Source organism: Vipera berus (genome assembly GCF_964194415.1).
Source record: "Vipera berus genome assembly, chromosome: 4".
Taxonomy (NCBI): Eukaryota; Metazoa; Chordata; class Lepidosauria; order Squamata; family Viperidae; genus Vipera; species Vipera berus.
This window is the reverse complement of record NC_138206.1, coordinates 116,784,436-116,794,323: the sequence shown is the minus strand read 5'-3', so window position 1 is coordinate 116,794,323 and position 9,888 is coordinate 116,784,436.

The following is a 9,888-nucleotide window of genomic DNA, read 5'->3' as shown; positions in this document are numbered from 1 at the left end:
GGCGGTATAAAAATTAAATTATTATTATTATTATTAAAACGGAGAGGAGCCCAGAATAAATGAGTTGGAAGGGACCTTGGAGGTCTTCTAGTCCAGCCCTCTGCTCAAGTCAGGGATCCTATATGATTTCAGACACATGGCTGTCCAATTTCTTCTTAAAAGCCTCCAGTGATGGAGCAACCAGGACTTCTGAAGGCAAGCTGATCCACTGATGGGATTGTTCTGACTGCCAGGAAATTTCTCCTTATTTCTAAGATGGCTCTCTTTCTAATTAGCCTTTTTCCATTCACAGACCATAGCTTGACAAACAGAACTGAACTGGGCAAAGGAGATCGGCTATGGGTAGGGAAATCTAATTCCCTAGAATTCAAACTACTACTTCCATAGATTTATTTATCTAACGGCGTTTCATTCAGAGAGATTGTGCACCTAGAAAATGCAAAAGGTGGCCGATAAAAGCTATTTAGCTTTTATTTGAATAAAGTTAAAGCTGCACACATCAGGAACGTGCTCACGTCACAGCGGGTAAGCGTTTCATTTACATTCAAACGCTTTTAACAGCATCTTAAAGCCAAGATTTATTGTAAATTTAGCACACACGCATTTCATCAGCTACCTGATAATCAGTGCAAAGAGACTGCATTTTAATAAAGGTATTTTGTTTTAAGCTCACTTGCATTAACATGCCACGCTATCTGGAATCTCTTAAACTGTGTTACAAGAACTGCTAAATCAGATAGGCGTTCACAGTGCCAAATCCCTTGTGTTTTATGTGAACATAAACACTTTTGCTCCGCTATTGAATGTGGAGGTTGTCCACCTTTTTGAAAGGATTACATTGTGTTTCCAGAATACAAAATGGAGAATTGTATTTGGATGTTGCCAAACAGAACAAAGCAAGTATACAACAACAACAACAACAACAAAAGATGGATAGGTCACCGCTAAACTTTATTTTTGTGGGATCATTCCTACATTGTTAAGGATTACAGATAGACTCTGGCTTATATCCATTTCATTAGTGACGGTTTAAATTTACAAGGCCATTGAAAAAAAGTGACACGACCGTTTCTCCACGCTTAGGACCACTGCTGCACGCCTGTGGTCATGTGATCAAAATTCAGATGCTTGGCAACTGGCATGTATTTATGAAGGTTGGAGTGTCCCGGTGTCATGTGACCCACCCTTTTGGGACCTTATGACAAGCAAAGTCAATGGGCAAGCCAGATTCAGTTAACAACCAGGTTACTAACTTAACAACGGCACTTAACAACTGCGGCAAGAAAGGTTGTAAAAAATTCACTGAACAAGTGTCCCACTTAACAAGAAAACTTTTGGGCGCAATTGTGGTAATAATAATAATAATAATAATAATAATAATAATAATAATAATAATAATAATAATAATAATAATAATAATAATAATAATAATAATAATGATGTTGGAAGGGACCTTGGAGGTCCTCTAGTCCAACCCCCTGCTTAGGTAGGAAACCCTATACCATTTTAGACAAATGGTTGTCCAGTCTCTTCTTAAAAACTCCCAGTGTTGGAGCCTTCACAGCTTCCGGAGGCAGGTGGTTCCACTGATTAATTGTTCTCACTGTCAGGAAATTTCTCCTTAGTTCTACTTTGCTTCTCTCCTTGATGAGTTTCCAATTCCAGCAGCCATTCCTTATGTTTTAGCCTCCAGTCCCCTGATCCTCTTCGTTGCTCTTCTCTGCACTCTTTCTAGAGTCTCAACATCTGCTCATAAGCCGAGGGTGTTGACCAGTAGCATCAGAATGTGATGGATGTTCTCATACTTCTACGTTGGTTCTCTCCTTGATTAGTTTCCATCCCTTGCTCCTTGTTCTGCTTTCTGGTGTTTTGGAGGTTGACCCCCCCCTCTTCTTTGTGGTTGCCCTTTAAATAGTGGACTATGCTCTCATGTCATCTCTGCTCCATCTTTTCATTAAACTAGACATGCCCAAGAGATCAAAGCAAAAAAACCCGTGGCCTTCTCTAAGCCACTTCAGAGGTTCTGTCCCCAGGCTTATTGCTTTTCACTGTGAAAATTATCTTTGTATATGCAAAACAAACCGTGGTTTTGAAACCGCAGGGGCTAAGCAGAATGCATGCTGACCTGCCCATCCATACTATCGCTGTGAAGCAGCTACTTGCTTCCTGCAACACCCGGGATCATCCTGGTGGCTCTGCCACAGGGCTACATAGACGAAGGCATGGAAAAAGAGTGCTAAATGGTTGCAATTAACATTCACCCTGCTCCTTCGACTGAGCTCCATTGCTATAGCAACTGGAGTTGCCCAGACGACACCAAGGCTGTGGCTTCAGCTTGTGTACGACATAATCACAACCGAACAGAATCGCTCCAGTCCCGGCCCCTGCCTTTGGCTGCTGGCACTTTAAAATGATTCGCTTTATTTTATTATTATTTTTCCCAGCTTTAATTGAGAAATTGCGTCTTGGTTTCCCCAGCATTTCAGTCCCACTAAGTGTAATTACTAAATACTAAAAAGCAGAGACATCACCCTGCCAACAAAAGTGCGTATAGTCAAGGCTATGGTCTTCCCAGTTGCAATGTATGGCTGTGAAAGTTGGACCATAAGAAAGGCTGAGCGCCAAAGAATTGAGGCCTTTGAACTGTGGTGCTGGAGAAGACTCCTGCGAGTCCCTTGGACTGCAAGGCGTTCAAACCGGTCGGTCCTAGAGGAGATCAATCCTGACTGCTCTTTAGAAGGCCAGATCCTGAAGCTAAAACTCAAGTACTTTGGCCACCTAATGAGAAGGAAGGACTCAGTGGAGAAGAGCCTAATGCTGGGAAAGATTGAGGGCAAGAGAAAAAGGGGACGACAGAGAAGGAGGTGGCTGGATGGAGTCACTGAAGCAGTGGGCATGAGCCTAAATGGACTCCAGAGGATGGTAGAGGACAGGAAGGCCTGGAGGAATGTTGTCCATACGGTCGCGATGGGTCGGACACGACTTCGCAGCTAACAACAACAAGTGTAATTAACCAGGAAGAGTTGAAAGAATTCAATTTCTGCTTTCCTTTCCCAAAACGATAAAAAAACAACAACCAAGAACAACAACAACAACAAAAACCACATGGCCTGGCAGGCAGCCAGAGAAAGCCAAATAGGAGTTCTTTCCAACAATATGCAAACTCTCACAGGTGGCTAATATTTTATAGCAGCTCATAGAAAAAGGGGATGAAATATAGTTAATCTCAAGCAGTAGAACTGGTCCAAATGTAGACCACAAGCTTTTCTATGGGATGAGCTTGGAAAAACCAAGATAACGGCACCCAACCGTTGAATTGTCTCAAACAATTTTTAAATTGAAATGCACTCGCGTTAACTGGAAACATTATATCAGGAATGTTGTGATTCAGGGTCAGCCTGTGGGTTCGGCAGTTGGGTCGGACGATTCAGAGGAGGAGGAGGGGGGTGTTGGAGAGGTTGCTGAGGGGGTTGGAGAGCTTGCTGATGAGAGCCCTCAGCCAGGCCCCTCCCACCTGGTCACGACAGAGACCCAGCTGTGTGAGCCTGACAGCGTGGATGAAGATGACCCACAGCTGGCCCTGTTCAAGGACGCCCGACGCAGGAGGCAGTCAATCAGGAGTAAACAGAGGAAGGCAATGGGGCACCTCGGAAGGAGGCAGAGAGAAGCCACGCCCTGAACTGTATAAAAGGGGAATGCGTGGGAGGGCTGGTTTGCTGAAGGCAACCGTTTGAATAGTTCCTGTTTTATGGTTCGTGTTTGCTCTCTTTGCTCTGTTTATGTTTTTATGTTAATAAATTTGGCAGGCTTAGTTCCAGCCTCTTGCCTTCTTGTAAAAGGGTTTGTCCCTGCCTTATCTGCAGGGCCGGTAGCAGGCTGGTACAGAACATGGAATCAATGTGATCAAATGATTTCAAAAACTGAAATTCTACAACAGCGAGGAAATCTGAAAGATTGCTGCCTTTGGGGGGATTGGAACATACGTGATTTTAAACCGAAAACGATACCAAATTTCCCAAATGTTTCAAGTGTTTTGCTGTATTGCAAACCAGAAGAATCCCTCATATCATGAAATGGTTAAAAAAAATACCCTGCACAAGATGATTTCAGAGACCGAAAAGAGCAAACTGTTGGCAATACTGGGAGCAAATAGGATAAAAGAAAACTCCTTCAGATATTAGTTTCTCAAGCACTGGCTGGGACAAGATATAGCTGCCTAAAATCCAGTTATTTTATTCAGAATAACAGAGTTGGAAGGGACCTTGTAGGTCTTCTAGTCCAACCCCCAACTCAGGCAGGAAACCCTATACCATTTCAGGCAAATGGCTGTCCAGTCTCTTCTTTAAAACTTCCAGTATTGGAGCATTCACCACTTCTGGAGGCAAGTTGTTCCACTGATTAATTGTTCTAACTGTCAGGAAGTTTCTCCTTAGTTCCAGGTTGCTTCTCTCTCCTTGATAAGTTTCCATCCGTTGCTTCTCGTCCTGCCTTCAGGTGCTTTGGAGAATAGCTTGACTCCCACTTCTTTGGGGCAACTCCTGAGATATTGGAAGACTGCTATCATGTCCCCCCTCGTCCTTCTTTTCATTAAAGAATTCAATCAGTGACAAAGTATCAACACTGGTAAGCAAATCCAGGTCTCAATTTGGTTTACATTGAGGAAACCAAAAGGGAAGGCCATGGACTTTTTAAAAATCAGTATTAGTGTTGATAATTGTTTCTTTGTTGCTTTATCTCAGGGGTCTTCAAATTTGGCCCTTTTATGACTTGTGGACTTCAACTTCCAGAATTCCTCAAGCAGGCATGCTGGCTGAGGAATTCTGGGAGTTGAAGTCCATCAGTCATAAAAGGGCCGAGTTTGAAGACCCCTGCTTTATCTTGTTGCTTTTAATGATTGTAAGCCACTGAGACTTGTCTCCAGGCAAGATAAGTTCCAAATATAGAGAGAGAGACAGACTGGACAGATGAGATAGATAGATAGATAGATAGATAGATAGAGAGAGAGAGAGAGAGAGAGAGAGAGAGAGAGAGAGAGAGAGAGAGAGAGAGAGACAGACAGACAGACAGACAGACAGACAGACAGACAGACAGACAGACAGGACAGATGAGATATAGATAGATAGATAGATAGATAGATAGATAGATAGATAGATAGATAGATAGATAGATAGATAGATAGATAGATAGATAGATAGATAGATAGATAGATAGATGATAGATAGATAGAAAAAAACAGATGCAGAAAGGAGAGAAAGGGACAGACAGATGAGATAGAAGGATAGATGGGAGAGAGACAGAGAAAGAGGGAGAGAGAGAGACAGAGATAGGTAGAAAGATAGAAAGGAGAGAGAGAAAGGAAGACAGACAGACATAGAGCCAAGCCTTGTTAGGAAATCAGTGTCTTACTGCACTACAGTTCCTAACAGACTAAGGAACTTCAGAGGAGAGACACAAAAATATTAAATAGCAGAAAGGGTAATTTAATTATAAGTACATGGATATCTCTCCACTTACGAGATTCAAGGCAGTTAATAATCATACTACATGAATTATCCATCTGTGCTGCCCAGTCCGTTACCCGCACGCACCCTTTGCAGAAAAGCATCAGTTGGTTTATATATATTTTTTCTAAAACAAGGACTGCTGAAAGGACCATCTGATAAATTTCACAATCTTCAATTCAAATTTATGGCCAATTTACAGTTGAATGCACCTCTTTCATGCACCGGTGACCCTTTCACATGCTGTATTTATTTATTTATTTATTTATTTATTTTAAAAGAGCATATTAAAAGGACATTAGTCTAGAGTAAACCACTTTCTGTTTAAACCTGCAAGGGGGAGCAGAGAGAAATTTATGGTCTTCCAGCTGTTGAACTACAACTAGCATTTTTCCCCACCAAGGTAATTCATCTTTAAAATGAAAAGATTGTCTTAGGTGTACTGAGGTTATAGTAATAGAAAAGGTTCCACAGGAGGAAAGCATTTTTAAAAATTCTCATTTGCAAACTTTGCACTTCAGGAATATGAAAATATATAAGCATAATTTATGAAGAGGCAGCCTGACTCATAATAATTGGACTGTGCAACCTGAAGCTGTTGTATGAAGTGGGTTTTCAATTCAGATTCTGCAGATATGAAAGAGAGTAGTTAATGTTCAAGGAGCAGAGCTTTCTGCTTTATTTGACACATGTAAAATAAATGAGCGAATAAAGTAACACTCAGCAAGGCTTAGAAATAAACGCAATTTTTCTCCTCCTGTTTGGCTGAGGCCTTATCAGCCTTATTTTACTGGACTTTGTTTGATAACTCCTTTCAGGGTGACAAGTGGGATATAATTGTTCTTTTCAACAAATAAATAAAAAGCAGGTTTTCATAGCTCAGGAAATTTGGTAAACCAATTATCATCAGAGTCAGTGGGAAATTATGCATCTTCTTTCTTGCACAGAACTGTGAAGACACAATTACTAACTTCAAGGCCAGAAATTCAGAGGAAGAGCTTTCGTGAATATTCCAGGGAACGAAAAAAAGATACGCTATATGCAAGCTACATATAAATTTCAGGGTTGGTTTTTTTTTTGATCGAGCTGAATTCTTACGTATCATCTGATGTAATTTAGAGCTACTAAATCTGAACTGTGAAACCTCAGGCAACGGCTGGGTGGCAGCAAAGAGCTAAAAGTGTGAAGCCATAAAACTTCGTAAAAAGCTGCCACCTGCTGATCAACTGGAGGTTTGCTGCCTAGCTCTGACAGTCCTTGTTTCATCTACGAATCATTGACGCCCCCCCCCCAAAACAACAACAAAAACCTCACATGGTAGCAATAGCAGTTTTTACTCTGTGTGCCTCAACAAGCAGGTAACTAACCTCAGAATAACACGCTCGCTTCTCTTGGTACTGATGCCAACCCTATTACCTATTACCCCGATTGATTGATTGATTGATTGATTGCCGTCCGAACGTATTTGGAAATGTTGATACATTTCCGTGTATTTTTATCTCAAGATGCTTAAATTATCCTCACAGTTGCCCTCCGATTCAGTGAGACAGACGCTTTGGTTAAAGAGCATTTCAAGTAGAACATAATTTCACAGCGGGGAGGAGCCGTGCTCAGAAATAAAAGGCCCATTATGATTGTTCGTGGGGTGCCGTGAAATGGGCTTAACTCAAGAGATTCATCGGAGGTGTCCCAGTTTCAGCCGGTGCCTAGCAAACTGGAAGCGGTTCAGTTGAGGAGCTGGGTGTAAGCTGGAGACTGATTAGTTAGGAAGCTATTGCTAAAGGCAGTGAGAGCCGTAATCTGTCCCAGGAGCTCTCTCTCTCTCACACACACACACGCAGCCGTTTTCTCTGCCCTGAGAGACCCGGTTGGAAATCCCTTAATGCACTATGCCCTTCATTTATTTTTGCTACTGGACATTTGAGAGCGTTTTAGAATGCTACTTTCCAAACAGCTGCCTGATGATGGATTGTGCTGAATTAAATACGTTTTTTTTATTTCTTTCCCCCCCCTTCCCGGCGAGATGAACAGGAAAAGACTACCATCTACAGTGCAACTGCAAAAGTGGACGTTTCGTTTGGTAAATTCGCAAAAGCATAGGGAATAAAACTGAAGCATCCAAGTATACAGCCCTGTGGAACCAGCTCCCCCCTGAGCTTCGGATGGCCCAAGATCTCCAGTCCTTTCGCCGCAGCCTCAAAACACTCCTTTTCCACCTGGCTGACCTGGACTGACAGGGATTTTAATTATGTTTACAATTTTAACTCTAATCTTTAATTTATTTCAATTTTAAATTTTAATTTACTGTACAGAGACCTTTAATTTTTGTTGTTGTAAGCCGCCCTGAGTCCCTCGGGAGATAGGGCGGGATATAAGTCCCATTAATAAATAAATAAAAAATAAATAAAATAAATAGTTCAACGTCTGGGCTCTACTTAAGCCAGTCTGCAAATAAGGAACAAGCCCAATATTCATGACCAAACTGTTGAGCATTTTTTTTTTAGCTTAGCAACTATTGCCACCGTCATTTTAACCCCGTCGACTGCAGGGTGAAGGCCCCTTCTACATGTTTCCAACCCATACTTATACCAAGCAACCAATAAAATTAGTTTTTGAGTATCGATAGAGCTACTATAATTTAGATCATCTAGGCAGGGGTGGAAAAAAAGATGGCAACTTTGGTGGTCGTTGTTCTTAAAACTATTTATAAATTTACAAACGCTTGTACGTGCCCCGTTCATGTCATCTCGGATACAAAACTCACCAAGAGTGTTGAGTTTAAAAAAATCCTTGAAAAATATACCAGCAATCCTCACATGAAAAGAAACCAAAATAAAACAAACACACTCTTTCATTCTGATTTCTGTTTAAAACCAAAACCAAAAACAAAATGCTGTATCTGTTTTCCAAATTGTGAGTGACTGGCACCCTCTAGTGTTAGAATTAGCAGAACAGTGTTTGAGGGTGTGGGGTGTGTAAGTGTGAGACATAAACTAAGAGAAACCATGGCTAAAATCATGGAAACTGTAGAACGGAGGGAAAGGATAATCCCTTACATAGACACACAGCTGTGAGATTAATACTGAATTTATAACTGGTTTCATGAACAGAGATGCACTGATTTGGAAAACAATCTGTTGGGAAAATCTAAATTAGAAAGTCTAAATAATTAGATTTTCAGCCTCCTTTCACTACTCTTTCAACTCATTACCTTCATGTTAAATAGTAATGTTAACAACAACCCCCTTTGCCCCTTGAGTTACTTTCTTCTACCTAGTAACAGATAGTAGTAACAGATAAGCAGAAAAGGAAGTAAACAGCTATTCAGATATATTCACTTACGGAATTCAGTTTCGTGAGGTAATTGTCCTGAAGCTATCAAACATTCATAAGAGCAAATGGAACATCTGTGACCAGAAATAGTATACCTCCAATTACCTCTGGCTATAAACCATTGTTGGCCTTGCTTGTGACTAGTCAGAAATATCTTGGCTGACTGTCGTGAACATGCAGAAGTAGATGATTCTTATTCTCAGCCAGGCTACTTACATGTTCTTTATAGTAATGTTACCCAGAATTCATATTGGTCCTAGCCCCTCATATTTTTATATTTCCTAAGACTTGGCCTGTCCATAATATACAATTAGTGAAAATAAATGAAACAAGGACTAAATAATCACCCCCAGTTTATAGCAGGTAAACCTCTGGTTTGTTAAACTGCCGTCTATTTGCTAAAACGAATAAGGCTCCCGCAGTTCTTAAAGACTGAGGCCCAGGAATTGCCCTTCTTCTCCACGAGGTGAGAAGTCACCTCTTACCCTAGTATTAGCTACATAAATATGCAATTTCAGGCTTCCAGGCAATGCGCCTTCCAAACTCTTCCTGAAGAATCCATAGATTAAATTTTGAGCCCATATGGAGTGTGGCGGTCTATAAACAGAGCCGATAAATAAACTTTTCTCCATGCAAGTCACGTATTCCATCAATGTGCTACAGGGTCTCCGCTGTTTGCTAAAGTACCTTCTCTACTTCGAGGATGGGTTGAAAGAAAAAGACCGTAAACAATGCACGAGAAATGCAACAACCCCCTTTGCCCCTTGAGTTACTTTCTTCTACATAGTAACAGATAAGCAGAATAGGAAGAAAACTGCTATTCAGATATATTCACTTACGGAATTCAGTTTTGTGAGGTAATATCCTGAAGCTATCAAACATTCATAAGAGCAAATGGAACATCTGTGACCAGAAATAGTATACCTCCGATTACCTCTGGCTATAAACCATTGTTGGCCTTGCTTGTGACTAGTCAGAAATATCTTGGCTGACTGTCGTGAACATGCGGAAGTAGATGATTCTTATTCTCAGCCAGGCTACTTACATGTTCTTT